The sequence below is a fragment of the Lactuca virosa genome, chromosome 5 (genome assembly GCF_052849685.1).
Source record: "Lactuca virosa cultivar CGN04683 chromosome 5, Lactuca_virosa_CGN04683_v6, whole genome shotgun sequence".
NCBI lineage: Eukaryota > Viridiplantae > Streptophyta > Magnoliopsida > Asterales > Asteraceae > Lactuca > Lactuca virosa.
In genome coordinates, this window is record NC_136430.1 from 243619824 (window position 1) to 243638731 (window position 18908).

Here is an 18908-nt window from a genome sequence, read left to right on the forward strand (position 1 = left end):
TAGTTATCCCATGCTCCAAGCATGCACACTCTATTTACCTACGGTCCTTACTTTGTGAAATATATCAATTGTAAACGTTTCCAACGATACTCATTTCACAATTCCAAATCCTTATCGTAAGTGTAAGAATTCCAAGTTCTTGCCACTTACTGTAATTTGTTAGATTCTAAACTTATATGCAGTGATCCTTTTGTAATGACTATGTACACAAGTCACAGAGACTTTGTCAATTACAAAACTTTCCATTGGAGATTGTTACAAGACAATTCCATAGATCCAAAGTCTCATATTCAAAGCACATTCCTTTAAACATCCTTCTTGCATAAACGTTTATAACTTTCTGATAGATTCTTGATATCCAACTCCCATTATGGAAACATTTCCATATTTGCCATATGACAACTCATTGTTAATAGAATCATGTCTATTCATAATAATATCAATATGGTCCATCCATTACTAAACTTCCAACTATCCAGAAGCAACCAATCATTGCCGAACCTTGGATTGTTCTTAACAGTTGTTTAATAACATTAGTCATATCTAGTTCTAGTCCTTTTTCCCTCTTAATGCCCTAGGCATTTGAAAAATTAGAACACATGAATATTACTGCATATGCAATCGATCCTATACCCGAAGCATATGGGATATGATTCATAATTTCTTACACAAAGACATGATACTTGACCAGTCTTTTTCTATAATATTTCCATATATAGAATTTCCAATGTTGAAGCATTTCAACATGGTATTCATATAAATCCTTGACTAAATTTGATTAAAATCTCAATTTAAACTTTTAGAATTGAAATGAAGTATAAGTTTCTCTCCCTTAATTATAGCAAAACAACTTTTTCAACCCTACAACTTTGCGAATTGAAAACTTTGTTTTCTATAATTAACATTGCTAACTCGCAACACTTACCATAATAATTATGCTCCCACTAGCATAAAAATTATTTTGTTACTTGCATAACATTTATGCTCCCACTAGCTGTGACATAAATCCAAAAATCAACTGGACTTATAGAAATCAATACTTTATTGACTTTTTTTTACCAAAGTTCAGAATTCTAACATGAGATGTTTTGATAAGCCTTTATCTAAGCTCACACACCTTTTATTAGAAAGCTCATATGTATGTCTAAACAATTTTAAAACTTACAACAACAAGTCTCAAATGTTTAGACCTTTTGCCATTTCTCGCAATTCGAACTATGAAGAGGGATGTCGTAATCATAATCGAATTTGAGAAAGAAAATATCACAAATGCTATCTCTTTAAAATATACTTAGTGAAAATGTTTCCTCACAATCATTTTCATGAACCTGACAGAAACCTTTGTCACTTAGATTTTATGGTGTATGTGTTCCTATCCATGTGAATTTGTCAAAACCATAATCACAAGACAAGGTTATTGACAAATCCAAACTCATATGGACTAAACTTGTTCAATCTTAATTTCTTGCCATCTGGCAGCTCAAGGGCCTACCATTTCTTCCAGGTTGTTATGCAAACAATTGAGAACTCATATAACTCACATGCATAGTCAACTTCAAATGGAATGGGCACGGAAACAAGAATATGTCAACACGATAGGTTATAAACCTCAAATCGTGTGCTAGTGATTAACAATAAGATTACTCTTGATTAGTTCTCGAAACTTTTTAAGATCTTTAAGACTCCCACTGACCTTTTGACATATAAGATTCTATTTGTCAAGAAACATTACTTGACAACAAATATTCAAGAGTTAGTGCGATTTCTTATCAAGACAAACACTTTTGCTAATCGGTCGTAGTTGATCTTTGTTTTATCCAAAACATTACAACTTACCAATTTCAAATGTACAAGAGTAGAAAACATTTTACTCTACATTTGCTGATATGTCACTCAATATACAATCTTGGAGTATGACTTTAAGATTTGATTTTTGAACGAAGTATGATTTATCTTCTTGATTTAACCATTTCAACAATTCACGATTCCTCTTCTTAGACGTACAAATGAACTAAGATGTCCTTAGAGGATCAATTGTGATATGGTTTCATAATCACTAAGATAATCATAAAACACGATACTCAAGTACTCTCCCATCTTTTTAGATTGGAGAAACTTTTATCTTTCTGCCGACTTTGATTCTTCTTATTCGTTCTGCTATACATTGAGACTTTTCAATGACTCAGAATTATACTTAATCCTGTAAGCATAACCATATTTACAAACTATAGTTAACCATAACGAATAGTCTTATCGTTCTTTATGGTGGACCTGACCAGCACACAACCAAGTGTATCCGATCCCTAGTCCTTCACTTGACTCACATATACATGTGAACAAGGAATTAGTCTTAATTTCCCAAAGATGAAGGTTTCCATTCATCACACAACACAAGTTGCATGATTCCAAGTTTCTATCCAACTGAAACTTGGGTGATGAGAATCTTTCCTTATTTGGTAAATTTAGACACTATCAAAACGAAAGAATCAAATCCATATTGCTAAAAAATACAAACATCAATTTTCACATATGCCATTGCAAGGAAATATAAATAAGATAAAAAAATCAAAATTTTATTTATTTATAAAAGGTGCGGAAAAAAAACTTTTCCTTACAATGCAATTACAAATGAAAACTATGTTACTACATATTTCTAAGCAATCTATCATAACTCCAAAGCAGCAGCTCAAAAATATGATCATCGAACCATGTGATCGAAATCCATCTCTTCGCAATCAGACTCTTCATGTCTTTCCTTGGAGCTTTCTTTGATCCTACAAATATCAAAATGTAATCTTATCACATCATGTATTAAGAATCTACAAACAGGAACTTAATAGAGTTAGATAGTGGACTTACCTGAAGTAGAGTCAAACCTTTTTGACTTTACCTTCTCTTAGATCTTTCAGGTATTCAGGGGAGCTTTGCTTCTAATGTCCCTTCAAATGGCAGTAGAAATAAGTGGACTCTTTGGCATTTGCACATGGAACTATCTCATAACTGGCTTTTCTCTTATGGTCAAATCTTTTGACCATAGCCAATTCCCTTCCCATAGGAGAAGGGATATTTTTTGGACTATCTATGTCATTGCCTATGTCCATGGCAGCTTGGGAAGTAGATCTTTCAATCAAATTTGCTTGATCATTGCGCCAAATCATTGCTGATTCAACAGCAATAAGCAAATAGGTAAGATCAATAAGGGTCACGTCGCGGTCTGTCAGGTAGTAGTCTTTAACAAACTGACTATATGACTCGGGAAGTGACTGAAGAACCAGGTCAACAGCCAACTTTCTCGGGAAAACAACACCCAACATTCCCAGCTTGTCAATGTGTGACTTCATATCCAAGACATGTGCACACACAGACCTTCCATCTTGGTGTTTACTAGCCAATAGGGCTTGAGTGACCTTGAACTTTTCAAGTCCTCGAACTTGTGGGTCAGGGAAAATAATTGGAGGAGGTGGAGGAAGTGAAGTATGATATTGTGGAATATCATCTTCATGTGGAAAGCTTTTTCCAAAAGATTCGGGAAGACCATAGTTGTCTGAACTAGACATCTACAAGGGAGAAATTCAAGTTAGTTTATTTAAGTCCTTAATATAACACCCAAAACGAAATATTAAGGCTAGGACCCAACACAAAATTTTACAATTGCGCAGAGGGATGCCGTAATCCAATTGTAAAATATTTGAAGGTAGGTAAATGATGATTTACCAATTTCCACCATGAAAAACGAAATAGATAATTAAGTTTTAATTGGATTGAAATTCCTAGATCCTTTGAGATTCATTGAACTTTTCAATGGCATGTTTAAATCTCGATTGTGCCCTTCAACGTTTTTGACTGGGATGTCGAGGATCACAAACAAGGTGTGAATAACCATGAAAATTAGCTTGGTACACCCAATGTTACAAATCATCTAATCAATGTGCTGGTTAACCACACACGCTCCATTGATCTATGATTAACATCAAGCTACCCTTTGCCATACATTGTCAGTCCCAAATTAGTGTGCCGGTTAACCACACACGCTCCACTAATGACTTAACAAGGTACAAAGTGTAATTTCATGGATTAGCACCATTTTTACATTTTCCTAATGTAACTAAGATTGGGAATTTAATAAAAGTTTAGTTACTTTATATTTATCATTATACTTTTAATGAGGGAGAATTAATGTCCTATCCTACCCGTTCGGCTAACGACCCTCCACCAGTCAAGGAAGCGGTGGGTGAGAGTGGACACCCATTAAACTGCCATTTATAGACAGTATCCTTATACCCCCTTATAGACCGGCTTCGTGGATGAGGCTTACTAACGGTAAGTGTAAGGTCCTGATTACAGGATCAAACCAGTGATCAAAACAAACAGTGACAAAAATGAGTAGAAGAAGCCGATAATCAAGCATTGCACACGTTTATTCAATAAAAAAGTCAAGTACACCTTGATGAATCACACACACTGACCGTAAACTGTTGTATTACGTCTACTCCTGACAGAAACTGACACAGACTATAAATAGGAAAGACTGGTCGTAAACAGGATTACGGCCGTAATCCTATTTACGACCGTAAACACCTACCCAACCGTAAACACAAAACAATCAGCTACAAACACCTCTAACATGGCCAATACCCTACCCAGACATATACAGGTAATTGCCTAGCCCAAACCACAAGTTTATGACCTATCAATCTCCCCCTTGGTTTGAGGCTAGCATTCGCTCGGTCTTCTATTATCATGGGTTCTCTAGCAGTCTCACGTCCGATCTATCTATTGCCCCCATCCAAAGCTTGTTGGCAATGATCTTTGTAACCATTCCTGTGACCTCGGTAGAGAATTGAGCAGCTTTTTGTTTATTTCCGATTTAGGCACAAAAATTCCGGCTGAGCTCATTTCAGCAGTGAGTGTGGTAAATCGCTGTAACTGAGCTTCCAGGGTTTCACCAAGAATATGATTGAACATATTGAATTTTTGTCTTAGCATATCCTGACGGCTCTGTTTCATGTATTCGTTTCCTTCGTAGAATTCAATTAGAGCTTCCCATAGTGCTTTGGCTGAATCGTATTCTCTGAAACCTTGAGCTATATCGGGAGATAAAGCCATGGTCAGAGTAGCTAGAGCCCTTTCTTGTTCTTCCACCTTTTCAAAATCCTCATCAGTGTAATCTGCATACACTTTGTCAATTATTGTTTTATTTGGAAGTGTGGTAGTAATCCTGACTGGTCCTCTGAGAATGCTACGCCATACTTTGAAATCTTTCGTGTTGATATACTTCTCAATCCGATATTTCCAATTCGGGAACCCTTCGGCAGATAACAAACGTGGAATACGTGTGGTTTTTCCCATTATGGAATCCAGTTCATGATGAATCGCTGAGTTTTGTGAGTCCATTTTTTTTGTTTTTTTTATTAAAAGAAAAGATACTCGAATACACAAAACAAAATAAAATGTGAGAACTTGTTGACGGCCGTAATCAATTTACTCAAGTTTATGGCGAAAGCTGTTTACGGCCGTATACTCGAATACGGTTCGAAAGTTTACGGTCAGACAATGGTTTACGGTCTTTGAAGATTAGTTGTTTACGACTTTCTAAGAATAGTAATTTACGGCCTTTGAAGATCAACGAATTACAGATGTATTGAATGTTTACGGCCGTACTCCCTTCAACAACACTAACCGTAAACTCCCAAAAATGATGAGGACGAGTATTTTTTAATCAGTTTTTGATTCCTTTATCTGTGAAACACGCTCTAATGCAAAACCAAGCCTTGAACACCAAAGAATTTGAAGATTCCTTCAACCGTAAACACCACTACAGCTTGTTTTGACACCAGAATTGCTCTGATACCAATTGTAAGGTCCTGATTACAGGATCAAACCAGTGATCAAAACAAACAGTGACAGAAATGAGTAGAAGAAGCCGATAATCAAGCAATGCACACGTTTTTTCAATAAAAACGTCAAGTACACCTTGATGAATCACACACACTAACCGTAAACTGTTGTATTACGTCTACTCCTGACAGAAACTGACACAGACTATATATAGGAAAGACTGGCCGTAAAAAGGATTACGACCGTAATCCTATTTACCGCTGTAAACACCTACCCAACCGTAAACACAAAAGAATTAGCTACAAACACCTCTAACATGACCAATACCCTACCTAGACATATACAGATAATTGCGTAGCCCAAACCACAAGTTTATGACCTATCAGTAAGACTGACTTGTCTTATACATACATACATACATTTATATATATATATATATATATATATATATATATATATATTAAAATTATAATATAATAAAGTATAAGTGTTGACTTTTAACTTTTAAAACTCTAGGGTTTGGAATTAAAGTTTCATTAGTGAGACTTTACAAATTCCAAAACTTGAGGACAAGTATTGAGACTTTTCAAAACTCTTGGTTTCCATAACTTATGATTTATTGTTCGTTTTATGAAAAGACTCTTGATATTCTATAACTTGAGGACAAGTTATGGAGTTCATTAAAACATTTATGACAAGACTTTTCATGTTCCATAACTTGAGGACAAGTTATGGAACTCATTAAAGTAAATTTAGATCAATTCTAACAAGGAAAATTATCATATAATTTTTTAAACATGATCTAAACTAACTCATAAGTCAAAATAGTTTAAAATCAAATGATACAAGTAATTGGCTAAATACATTAACTAACAACTATCATAAGAATTTTGACAACTATCTTTTGATGACTCTTGGAATTCATAACTTATGAGTTTAATCTAATTTTAATGGATGAGACTTTTCATTTTCCATAACTTGTGGACAAGTTATGGAGGTCATTAAAATTCATTTAGATCAATTTTCAACAATTAAAATTATCATAAAATTCAAGATTGATCTACCTAAACTCATAAATAATATAATATCTAGTCAACAATTTGCAAGCAACTTTGTTAATCACATAAATCAACCATTATCTTAAAACTATGACAATTATCTTGTGATTGGATGAGCATAATCACTACCATATCATAAAAAACAGATTTAATGATGTAAAACAGATTGTAGTAGTGATTCCAATTCAATCTAGGCCAAGAAAACTCGAAATTCTGCCACCAGAACCATGGACTCGATGAGTGCATGAACTGACTCGTCGGGTTGCCCTTGTTACTAGGTGGACTCGTCGAGTCAGCTAGTGGACTCGGCGAGTTCATCAGTCAGAGGCCGGAAATTCGATTTTTTTCAACTTTGAAAAACAACAAGCATCAAATATAACAGAAAACAATCCTAGGCTCTGATACCACTGTTGGGTTTTGAGCACTATAACACTCCTATGGTCCATATGCAACACTAAATGCTTTGGATCTATGTTTTCTCTAATTATACATGCATTTTCAATTTTTCCAAAGCATTCTCCTAACTAGCAAACAAATTGTCAAATGAACAATACAACTAGTTAGATGACTTACCACTTAGAAGGACTTGTAGTTCTTGAACTTTGAAAGCTTGAGCACCTCAAGTGTTACGCCTCTAATGGTTCACAAACATCAATATGCAAGAGGCGGCTTGAGAGAATAAGTTACTTGCACAAAATCAATATCACTCTTCAAGAATGGTGAGAGAATAAGTTACTTGCACAAAATCAATACACTTTGTAAACCCTAATGACCTTTCATATTACTTAGGATCCATGGGTTAACCTCCATGGACTATCCATGGATTATCTCATTGGTTTAGCCCATCCTAAATAATCATGGATCATTAGCCCACACTATTAGAATCATTGATTTACATAATCAATCCCCACATATTTAATTAGTCTCTTTTGATTGTAAAATTAATTCCAAATTAATTCTTGATCAATACTAATTAAATAATATGATTTCATATTGATATATTATACTTGTAATATATTAATAAATCATAAATAACCTTATTCTCAAAAGTCCATCCTATCAAATTGCACTGGTAAAGGAAACCCAAAAGGACCATGCTACAATCGGGTCAAGTACATCCCAGTTATAGTTATGGGCTTAGACACCAAATGCAACAGTTCTTTGGATGAAATCACAGGTTTTGGACTATGGTTACCGGTTTCAACAAATCCTAATCTATTGTGATTCGCAAAGTTCCATTTCTATCTCACACAATCCAATTCAACACTCAATGACGAAGCACATTGATATACGGTACCATTTCATTAAAGATCATGTTTTAAATGGTAACATTGAACTTATTTTTGTTCCATCTGATGATGAGATTGCAGATGTCTTTATTAAGGCATTAGACGAAACCAAATTCAATGGTTTTCTGAACAAAATGGGTATGATGAAGCATGATCCTTAGTTCTTTCAAGAGGTTTGTACTCTTTGATGGCAACATCAGAGAACAAAATAATTCCGATGTTAAAATCTTTTCATCTCGGAATTACTTCCTCTCGGAATAAATAGGATTATTTTACGTGTCTGCTTTTCTAACCACCTCTTCTAGTTCTAAGTTGTACAACGCACTTCATCATATGGAGTTCATGAACAATATAGTCACATTGGTATTAACCTCACCTCGGAACATACTTCATAAGTATGATAAGAAGATCATCTCGGAATTCCAGTCCGAAACGGTATTCAACTTTTATTTCCCTTTATGTCCGAGATCAGATCCTTCTTATCTCGGAGTTTCACAATCTGTTTAACAAATGCCCATTAAGATCTTCCTATCTTTTACCTCTAATATTCAGTCCGAGTCTGTGCAATCTTGTACTCTATATTATGTATAAGAAGTTTTTATTCTAATCTTGGAAGTATCTTATGAAAGTTCATCTCGGAACTTTCATGCTCCGAGATCACTTCATAAACTCATCTCGGACCTTTTCATGTATCAAGATCATATCAAAAATTCATTCCAGATATTTCCTGGTCAGAGATTCATTTTCAAAAACCTCGGAACCTTATGACTCCAAGATCAGTTCTTTTAGAAGAAGTTCAAAAGCTTTTTCATCATTTTTTTTAAATGTTTCTTTCTTAAAAACTCAAACGATTACTTTTTTAATGATGATTATCCTTTTAATCCTAGAAATCCGCACCCTTTTTGCACATGTCTTCATAAATTAAACATCCCATCAATAAAGTGACAGTTTCTATTTTGCACATCATGCCATTGGTCTCTTTAGTCCTTGCAGGTCAACTTAATCTAAAAATGGAAACACATTAAATGCGGTCCATATCTGCATTCGGATATCATCATTACACTTTTTAAACCCGACCCATTTTCCTTTAACCTATAAAAACCCTCATTGAAACCCTTTTACACTTTACGTGATCAAATTTTTCCCCCCTTTCTCTCTGTAAACTGTATTCTTCAACCTCTGAAACCTGCAACAATGGCTTCCTCTCAATCTGCTCCCAAAGTTACCAAATCCGCTCCCAAGAAGAAGTCTTTTAAAGGGTCTGCCTCGTCTTCGTAGACTGAACCATTCCTCAGGGATACCACTCAGCTTTTATACCTGGACCCCATAGATTATGACGAGTCCATCCGGGTCATGATCGAGTTTATTCCTTGTCATCCCCTTTCTATTCCACTCACCAAAGTCCTTGATCCACCCCTTCCTCTTCGTCTTCTTTACACGAATTTTGAAAGAATCAGACTCGACAAAGATGTTATCGAAACTGTAAGTTCTGGTGATCGCATGGTTCCTGTTCACAAGAAGACATTCCTTGATGCAATTGGGATGCCGTAAAACCCTCATGGTTTTACTGTTCAAGAACCTACTGCTCAAGAATTTTAGTCGTTCCTCAACGACATTCGCTGTGCAAGGGAATTCAAAGGCAAACAGTTCAAGAAATCAACCGTTCCTGGATTGTGGACTGTGCTAATGCACTTCATGCTTCGCGGTCTCTCCACAAAACATGGTGGTACTGATAAAATGAGCAAAGATTAGATGTACGTCATCTACAACATCTTCGTCGGAAAATCAAATGCCGTCGACATCACTGAAGTCTTGTGGCAAGACTTTCGGAAGTTCTCAATCAACCGGAAACCACAAGAAATTTCGAGTCCGAGGTTTTGGGCTCTGATGATTCAACAACTTTACAAGCTTTGGAAGGAACCCATTCCAGTTGACACAATTCCAAAAGAGGTATTCCTGTCCTTCAAACCTATTAAAACTTATCGCCTTCCGACCCATGCATCATTCAGACCTATTAGGCGATTGCCTGAACATATGTTGGCCATCCTTCCATCAGAGTCCAGTTATTTGACACATCACTTGGCGACCTCAATTGTGTATAGCCCTACACAGTCTACCCCGGTCACCGTTGAGCCTATCTCGGATAAGGCCAAGCCAGTTTAGTCTGGAGGTAAGAAAAAGAAGGTTGTGAAAAGGAAATCATCTCCCTCTAAACCCAAAGCTAAAAAGAGAGCCAAAGTCGGTTCCACCTCTCAACAGGAGGGAACCAAAGACATTTCGGCTGACTCTGTCCATCCTCTTACCCTACCTACCCACTCTTCCGAAGTACCCTTCGCAGTTTCAATACCACAATCAGACAGTCACGGGGAGTCTCCACGTAAACCACCCTAACCTTCCCAATAAGGTGCTACTAGTGTTGAACATAGTTCCTTTCACCGCCTAGAACAAACCCACGAGTCGATTTGGAAAACCCCATTCTTTCTTAACAAGCACGGTCAGAGATCCCTGTCTCGAACCCCAAGCATTTGGAAGTAGGAGTTGTCCTTCCTACCTCGGGATGACATGCTGCAGGATGACATCAGGGAGTTTGTGAGTATTTCAGGGTGCGAGATCCTGAATGATATGGGTTCTAGAGCCCGAGAGCGGGAGATCGATTTGGAGCACCTCGGGAAGAGGGGATCAAATTAGGTGCATACAGTGGAGGGTCCCGGGAAGAGACCTAAAACATCTGATCAGCGTTTTAGAGGCCAGCAAGGTCGAGGTCAGTGCAGCATGTGCAGGAAACTGCATGATGGAGTTTGTCGTTCCAGCGGTTTGGGCTGCTACAAGTGTGGCAGGGTTGGTCACGTCAGAAGGGATTGTCCTTAGGGGGTAAGCCCGTTATGTTTTCACTGCGATCAGATGGACCACAAGAAGGTCGACTGTCCGATGTTGAGGGCAGGAGCAGTGAGTGCACCTGCTCCGGATACTTTGAGGATTACCGATGGACGATAGGGTATGACAGGAGCCCCAACGGAGAGGAGTCGGGCTTTCCAGTGTCAGACAGAGGAGGTTAGGACTCCAGCAGGCGATGTTGCGGGTATGTATCTTTTGCTTTCTTTTCAGTTTATTCTAAATTTTGTTGTTTGGAATCTTGCATCGGTTTTGGGTAAGCGTATCTTTGGTTTATTTCTCTTCTTATGTTTCGGTTATATCTACAAGAAATGTTATATGCCATTTGAATGCCATGAATTAGTAGTGGTTAGTGAAGGGTTGGGTTGTAGTCGAGATCGGTTCGGGAGCATTGTGTGGAAGGTTTATGGTCAGGATTCAGCGGGATAGTTGTCCAGTATCGTTAGGATTTAGTGGTTTTAGCAATTGTGCTTGGATTGGCTTTTGGAGGTGCCGAGGGAAGTGGTTTGTTGTTGAGGTTTTGTCGGAGTATTTGTTCTTTGGACTCCAGGAATTGAGTGTGGTATCATTTTATATTATTCTGGGTTATCAGTCCTATTGGGTTTCAGGAAGTGTTCAATTGGTCTTCAGGGGTTGTGCGGTCTTTTGATTTGTCTAGTAATGGATCACTAGCATTGGGAAGCGTAGGTTGTCAGCATTTTGATCATTTGAAGGTTAGAAGGGTTGGGAATCCTTCCAGTCATGGGTGATGTCAGAGCTTAGTCGAATCAAAGTGGGGGAGAATCATTCGGTTATCCAGAATCAGAAGAAGTTGTGAAACTAGGAGGAGTTTCGTATTCCTATCAGGGAGGAAGGCGGCCCAACTGGCCGTTTGGATTAAGGATTGTGTGGATGGGAGTTTGGAAAACTCCCCAATTTCTGGGTTCACGCCTTCTTGGTGTCGGATAGCAAGCTTTGGGGGACCTAGGTTGGGGTTCCAGGCAAGACTCAAGTTCAACTTGGGTGTTTGATCGAGTGCACTCGACTCCAGATGTGTTTGGGCTGATAGATTAGTGGTAAAACCATGGGCGGCGGCTGTGGAAAGTAGGAGTGTTGTAAGACTGCGGGGTGGCCCGTGGCATTCACTAGTTTGCAAATAGAGTAGGAGTGTTGTAAGACTGTGGGGTGGCACGAAGCATTCACCGGTCCCTATGCAGCGGTGAGATTGTGGCAAGTGTATGATTTTCTCACGAATTTCTTCAGATGGTTTAGACCAAGGTGGGTATGTTCGCAAGCCTGTGGGAGGGCCACAACATGTTGGTAGGCCATGAATGACCGGGTATGAGACAAGGCCACAGTTCGTCTTGTAGCGTTGAGTTTGGCATCGGGTTGGTGTTGTGATGGTTCGGGTAATTATTGTTAGTTGAGGTTTTCTTCGGAAGTCACGTGGGGCGACTGTGGGAGTGTCTTTTTTCTCAGCAGCCAGGCGTGAATTCAATATTTCAGATAGTTCGCAGGAGTTGGGACCAAGGAGGTCTCGGTTGCTTGTGGGAAGCATCCAGGAGGCAACGTGGTGCTTCGGGAAGTAGTTGTGATTTGAGGTTTCGTGTGGGAGTGGTATAACTAGTTGATTGGGAAATTCTAAGTCACTCGCAGTGGGATTGAATAATCTCAGAGTAATTGATTTGACCCTTTGAACAGCTCTGATCTGAGTCTAACCGTTGCAGGGATAAATTTTCTACTCGAAGGATTATCTAAGCCTTTTGTCGAGTATAAGTGTTCTGTAGTTGTATATGGTCAGTGACTTTGTTCCCTTTGAAGCAATAATGTGATCGGGGGGATGGAAGCATTTCGTTTGGTACGAAACTCTATGGGTTTGGCATGGTGGCGGTTCGGTGTGGGAGGTCTGACAGGGAGTCAGACCATTGAGACTTTAGGTTTCGGATTTTAGGTGAGGTAGGATTGGTTTTTATTCAGGAGATGGAGGATTCGTTCTCCATCGGGCTTGAAGAACTATTCTAAGGATGGTTTCAGTAGATTTGGATATGCCATTGTCTGATCAAGGTTTGAAGTGCTATGTTTGGCCTGTTATTCGTCGAGAGTTTGGCATGGAGTTGTTTCAACATAGGCGGAATGCCGAGGAGCCAGATCATTATAGATTTCATATCTCAGAAAAGTAGAAGTGGTTTGTAGAGGCTGAGGGTCTGATTGTTGTCCTTGGGATGGAAGTTTTGGTTTGGTTTTCGGTTGTCTTGGGAAGATTGTCTTATGCGCAAAATTTTTGATTGTGTTCCTCAGGTTGTTTTTTTTGATATGGGTGTTAGTAAGTTGTGATTTCGAGGACGAAATCTAATTTAAGTGGGGGAGAGTTGTAACACCCGGAATCTAGAAGATTAATTGTGGAAATAAATCCCCTTTCCTAGGGACCAACACGACGAGTTGATGGTGGGAAACTAGACATTTTGTGTAACACCCGATTCGTGGTATGTCTTTAATTCAAGAATTTTATGTATTTCCTCTGGGACTCGACGAGTTGGTGGCCCAACTCGTCGAGTAGAGATAGTATCAGTAGTAGGGGACTAGTCCCCGATCCGGTCGCTAGGACCAATGGGTAAGTCGGACACCCCAGATATGTCTGACAGCATGATTATGATATGATATTATGTATTAGTAGTAGGGGGTGAGATAGTCCCCGTGTTCGGTTGAGATAGACCGGAGGGTAGGTCGGTACCCCAGAAGGGCTTGACATGGGTAGGTCCGCACCCCAGAATAGCTTGACATGGGTAGGTCAGCACCCCAGAATAGCTTGACATGGGTAGGTCGGCACCCTAGAATGGCTTGACATGGGTAGGTCAGCACCCAAGAATGGCTTGACATGGGTAGGATGGGCGCCCCAGAATTGCCCGGTAGTATGTATGCTATATGTTTGTATGGTATGTGGTATGATGGGGGAACTCACTAAGTTTTGTGCTTACAGTTTCAATTTTGGTTTCAGGTACCTCTTCGTCCAAGGGGAAGGAGCCGGCGGTGTAGCAGCGCATCACACACACACATGGTTTCCGCATAGATTTTTCTGGGAATGTACTCTGATTTATTTTACTTTTGACAATATGATTTTCAGACACTTTGTTATGTTTCTTTTTCAATGACATGACATGGGAAATGTTTTGGCAAACTGAGTTGTGAAATACTTAATAAAAATGAATTTTTTTGGCTTGAATTTAGGGATGTTACAAGTTGGTATCAGAGCCCTGGTTTGAGGGATTCGGACACACCCTCGGAGGTGTCTGGACTCAAACTGAGGGATTAAAAGAATTTTCACAAAGAAAACGGTTTTCTAAAACTCAAGTTAAGGAATTTGAGAAAGAACAAGGTGTGTGATGCGTGCGACCGGCCGAGCTCAAGTAAGTTTTCCCCAAGATACCCATACTTGTTATGTTTTGACATGTGATATATGGTTCTGAGAATTGCATGCTAGACTAGGGCTAAGGATCTAGGAGGATGCCTTGTATATCTGATAGATGATTCTAAGAATTGCATGCTAGACTAGGGCTAAGGATCTAGGAGGATGCCTTGTATGCCAGATATATGATTCTGAGAACTGCATGCTAGACTAGGGCTAAGGATCTAGGAGGATGCCTTGAATGCCTGTTGTATGAGCTGTATGCTAGGACAGTCTAGTCAGCAAAAGGATAGCCTGGTTAGGTTATGCCTGATGTGGTTACTCAATGCACGAATGCTGCTTGCTTTGTGCTATAGGGGTCCTGACTAACTTTAACTAACTAGTGAGTGGATATGTAACAGTATCTGCAAGCTAGTTAGGGAAGGGTGGTAGGGACTCCTAGTGCAGCTGATGGCGGAGAGTAGGTCGGAGAGTGCCCTAGGAAAGCCTAGGATGAGATTAGTTGGAAAGGGATATTGGTTAAGGGACTTGGCGAAGTTGAGGCAATCCTTGAGGAAAGTACGGATAGATGTGGAAGGTAGTATGGGCCGGTACTACTGGAAGCAGAGGATCCGTACTCGAGTCAGGGAGGGCCGAGATGGAACCAGGAAACTTGGAGAGTGTGTGAGACCTCTTGAGAGTATGTATGATCCTGACGATTGCGTACTTATTTTTAGTATGGTGGTTACACGACATGGAGCAGGAGGTTCTGGATCAGGATCAGGATCGGGCTCGGGTGCAGGGTCCGAGCAGGTTGACGACGGGCTACGCAAGTTCATCGCGTCTGAGATCACGAGAGGTATGCTTGAGTCGACCCCTATCATTTTCGGGTCGATCAAGGAGGGGATTATCAAGTTGATGGAGGATCACCTCCGATCATTCAGGAGTGATTTAGCGTCTGGCCAAGCGGGTACGCGCACACTGTCCTTTAAGGACTTCAGAGGGAGTGGCGCGCCGGATTTTCATGGGGTGAAGGACCCCATTGCTGCCAGGAGATGGATCGCAGACATTGAGTCTGTGCAGTTGACGAGCTTCTGCCCGGAAGGGTCGAAGGTCCGCTTTGCTGCGGGATGTCTGAGGGACAGAGCTAGAGACTGGTGGGAGTCGGTTGGTGACTCGTTGGGAGCTTCAGCCGTCGAGGATATGACGTGGTCAGATTTCGTGACCACATTCATGGCTGAGTTTGCGCCGGCTGTGGAGCTTCAGCAGCTGGCCAGAGAGTTTTTGGATATGAGGCAGACTACAGAGACTGTGGCGGAGATCACCGCCAAGTTCCAGGAGAGAGCATTGTTGGTACCCCAGTATGCAGGGGATGAGGAGATGCGGAAGACCCGCTACCATGATATGTTGAGGGCTGATATTCGGGAGCATGTCAGCTATTCAGCCTGCCCGACCCTGGAGTCTATCATTGCCAGGGCGCGGGAGAAGGAGCTCGATTTAGAGCACGTCAGGAAGAGGAAGCAGAGACTGAGCAGGTGACAGGGGTTTCGGGGAAGAAACCCAAGGGATCCGACGTTAGGTTGAAGGGCCAGCCAGGCCAGAGCCGCTGCAGGAAATGCGGCAGGCCGCATGAGGGAGCTTGTAGAGCGGGATCGACCGGCTGCTACAAGTGCAGCAAGACGGGGCACTTTGGCAGAGATTGTACTGCCCCTGCCCCCACAGTGCAGATGTCAGACCTGATTTGCTTCCACTACAATCAGAGGGGCCATAAGAATGCCAACTGCCCTAGATTGTCAGCAGCGACAGCAGTAGCATCGGCGGTGCCGACTACAGTTACAGTGCGGGTTACGGATGGCCGGAAGGCCAAGGTAGAGGCTCCAGTGGTGCAGAGCCAAGCATTTCAGTTGATTGCCGAGGAGGCACGCGCTGCACCCGATGTGGTGACGGGTACGATTTCTTTTTATGCTTTTATGCTATGTCGCTGTGATTTTGATATGCTATGTTTGTGCTCTGTTTAGGATCGTTCCATGTGAATGGTATCCCAGTTCAAGTATTGTTTGATTCGGGTGCTACCCGATCGTTTTTCTCTCTTACGCTTAGCAAGAAGTTTCCTGAGTCTTCGGGCATGTTGGATTGCCCTTTAGAGGTCGAGATTGCGGACGACCGGTCAGTATGAGCATCTGAGGTCTACCGAGATTGTGTTTTGAGGCTGTTCAAGGAACGTTATCTGGTAGACTTGGTTCCCATACCTTTGTAGGGGAACAAGGTTATTATTGGTATGGATTGGCTAAGACCCAATGGGGCAGTGATTGACTGCACGCAACAGTTGGTGCGGATCAGGACCCCAAGTGGGGGAGAGCTGGTGATTCAGGGCGAGAGGCCACAGCGAGGACCAGCTTTATGTTCAGCAGCGAGAGCTAGGCGGTACTTGCAGCAGGGGTGCGCAGGATTTGTCGCCTATGTTATGGATACTCGGGAGGCGGGTAAGGCAACAGTGGACGATGTGCCAGTGGTACGAGAGTTTGCGGATGTTTTCCCCGAGGAGTTGCTTGGGATACCTCCGGAAAGGCAGGTAGAGTTCAAGATCGACCTAGTCCCTGGTGGAGCTCCGATAGCCAAGGCACCGTATCGGTTGGCTCCTCCTGAGATGCAGGAGTTGTCTACACAGCTGCAAGAGCTGTTAGACAAGGGATTCATTAGATCAAGTACTACACCCTGGGGAGCCCCGATTCTGTTTGTGAGAAAAGAAGGACGGGTCGCATCGGATGTGTATAGATTATCGGGAGCTGAATAAGGTAACGGTAAAAAACCGTTACCCACTCCCGAGAATTGATGACCTCTTTGACCAGCTACAGGGAGCATCTTGGTTCTCCAAGATTGATCTGCATTCAGGATATCATCAGATGAGGGTCAGAGAGGAGGATGTGCAGAAGACCGCGTTTCGGACGCGCTATGGTCACTATGAGTTTGTGGTGATGCCTTTCGGGCTCACCAATGCTCCTGCCGCGTTCATGGATCTCATGAAATTTCGTGTGCAGACCAATGTTGGATCGGCTGTGATAGTTTTCATTGACGACATCTTGGTTTATTCCAAGACTCGAGAGCAGCATGAGGAGCACTTACGTGAGGTTGTGGATACCGTGAGGAAGGAGAACTTGTATGCGAAGTTCTCCAAGTGCGAGTTCTGGTTGTGCGAGGTGCAGTTTCTGGGGCACCTAGTCAATTAGAACGGCATTTCGGTTGACCCGGCCAAGGTGGAGGCCGTGATGAGATGGGAGGTTCCGAGGTCTCCATATGAGATTCGGAGCTTTCTGGGATTGGCAGGCTACTATCGGAGATTCATTCAGGACTTCTCCAAGATAGTCGTGCCCCTGACCCGGCTGACGAGGAAGGTCGTGGTCTTTCGTTGGGGGCCTGAGCAGCAGGCTGCGTTTGAGACCTTGAGACAGAGATTGTGCGAGGTGCCAATCTTAGCCCTGTGGGAGGGCATGGAGGATGTTGTTGTATATTGTGATGCGCCCATATTAGGTTTGGGCGCAGTACTGATGCAGAGAGGGCATGTGATAGCTTACGCTTCGAGGCACCTGAAGCCTCACGAGGCGAATTACCCGACGCATGATTTGGAGCTAGGGGCTGTTGTTTTCGCCCTCAAGATTTGGCGTCATTACCTCTATGGGGTTCGTTGTACCATTTACACGGACCACAAGAGCCTGAGGTATCTCATGGACTAGCCAAATCTGAATATGAGGCAGCGTCGGTGGCTTGATGTGGTAAAGGATTATGATTGCGACATCCTTTACCACCCGGGGAAGGCCAATGTCGTGGCCGATGCGCTTAGCCGCAAGGCAGAGCCGATCAGGGACATTTGTCTGAGGATGAAAGTTGTGACTCCGCTGTTGGAGCAGATTCGGGAGGCCCATAAGGAGGCCATAAAGCAGGAACATCAGAAGAGCGAGCGAATTGTGGGCCAGGTTTCCTCTTTCGACTATGATAGCCGAGGATTGTTGAGTCTTCACCGTAGGGTGTGGGTCCCGTATCATGGGGGTGTGCGCCAGGTATTGATGGTAGAGGCGCACAAGTCCAGGTTCTCTATCCATCCCGGGGCGACGAAGATGTACAGGGATCTTCGTCCCGATTATTGGTGGCCCTGTATGAAGAGGGACATAGCTTGGGTAGTGGAAAGGTGCCTAACCTGTAGGAAGGTCAAGGCTGAGCACCAGAGACCTCACGGCAAGGTCCAGCCATTGGATATCCCGCTGTGGAAGTGGGAGGATATTACTATGGACTTCATTACGAAGCTTCCCAGGACCTCGCGAGGAGTGGATTCGATTTGGGTCATCGTTGATTGATTAACTAAGAACACCCATTTTATTCCGATTCAGGAGAGTATTTCGGCCGAAAAGTTGGCCGACATCTATATTAGGGAGGTAGTGGCGTGGCACGGGGTGCCAGTTTCAGTGATCTCAGATA